A 1,894-nucleotide genomic window follows, 5' to 3' on the forward strand; every position below is an offset into this window, starting at 1 on the left:
TAATTGTCCAATTATAGCTTTTAGCTTATGAAGTCCCATCCTTGTTTTTCTCTCTCCAGTCCACTGTTGTTTAGACTCTTGGGCCTGAAATTTGGATCATTTGTCCTTGGTCCCATTAGAGAAGGAATTGTTTTGTCTACCTATTCTGTGAAGAGAGCTTACTATCCCCTAATACCAAGCTCAGAACTACACACTAAAGCAGTACAGAATGTGAAAAATACAAAAGCTAAAACCTGAGGCATCACACTTTCCTGATGGTTTCGTTTAATATCCCTGGCACTGCATCCAAACCATCAGTAGCTCAGTATTTATATGTCACCCATTGATTTAGAGACCTGTATGTTTTCATTTTTTTCTAAGAATCCAAGATATGATTCTTAAGGAGTAGTTCTGTTCCTTATGGCCAACCTTGCCATTCCTTGTACTTCCCTATATATCCTTTAAGGTCAAGGGTAAGGGGACTGAAAATGTCCCCACTGCTCACATGTGGTACTCCCTGGATGTTGCATGGTGTTTGCTGTTTAGATTGCTACTGGCAGCTGAGTCAGTGTTCTTGCAGAGAACAAGCTGCAATAACAGAAAATCTCCAGTAGTTACTGCAAAGCCCATAATTAACTTTTACTAGGACAAACCTGTATTTATGTGCATCCCTTTATATTTCCATATGCTGATTTTTTTCTCCCTCGCTCATTACCTGTTCCAGCATTATTGCACTTTCCCAAGACTAAGGTTATGGAAGACTTATGTCTCCTAGAAGAACATCTTCAAACTCTGCAAGCATTTGGGGTTTCCATCAGAATGAAACAGAAAACATCATATATAAAACAATGAAAACATCAATGTATAAAACAATGATGTATTTTAACACTCATAAGTAGTCCTGGCCTCCTCTGCCTCAATGTCTGAAGGGATCAAATTTGGAATGCCTATTTACACTAGGGTTTGTCAGCCTGTCATAATCCTGAGTAGGATAGGATGCAAATCCTTTCAATGACCTCAGTGGCACTCTGATGCTTACCAAGGCATGCATTTTCCACTTGCAGTGTTGCCAAACATCAAGTAGGAAGTACAGAAAGAAAATTTTAAAAAGTTCAAACCAAATCAAGAAGTTAAGCAGAGAAAATTATTGGTATGTACTTTAGGATATCAAAAGACCATGGCTGCTCAAGAAAAAAAATACAAGATAAAAAAATCCCATCCTAAACTATTGCGTGTAAGCGCACAATACAAAGCTAGCAAAGGATGGGCACGGGAGTCACAGTGCTGGTAAGAAAAAGTACCTCCAAAGCTTAAATTCTTGCGTACTACGTGACTGAATGGAGGCATCAACGATAGTATAAAAAAAAGTTACAACAAAACTACTGTAAATAATCCTACTACGGCAGAGGCACTGGAACTGGATCTTTAAAGGTCCCTTCGAACTCAAACCACTCTGGGCCTCCCGCTCCTGCCCGATGAGCCGCCCCTAGTCGGAGCGGAGCTGGGAGTCAGAGCGGACACCGCTGTGCGCGGCTCCAAGGGCGCTGCCACGGCCCGGCTCTGCGGTTGCTGTCCCAGCCCAGCCCGGCCCGGCCCGGCTCTGCGGGCGCTGTCCCGGCCCGGCCCGGCTCTGCGGGCGCTGTCCCAGCCCAGCCCGGCCCGGCCCGGCCCGGCTCTGCGGGCGCTGGCCCGGCCCGGCCCGGCTCTGCGGGCGCTGGCCCGGCCCGGCCCGGCTCTGCGGGCGCTGGCCCGGCCCGGCCCGGCTCTGCGGGCGCTGGCCCGGCCCGGCCCGGCTCTGCGGGCGCTGGCCCGGCCCGGCCCGGCTCTGCGGGCGCTGGCCCGGCCCGGCCCGGCTCTGCGGGCGGTGGCCCGGCCCGGCCCGGCTCTGCGGGCGCTGCCTCAGCCCCGCCCGCCG

Source organism: Taeniopygia guttata, chromosome 3 (assembly GCF_048771995.1).
Source record: "Taeniopygia guttata chromosome 3, bTaeGut7.mat, whole genome shotgun sequence".
NCBI classification, from domain to species: Eukaryota; Metazoa; Chordata; class Aves; order Passeriformes; family Estrildidae; genus Taeniopygia; species Taeniopygia guttata.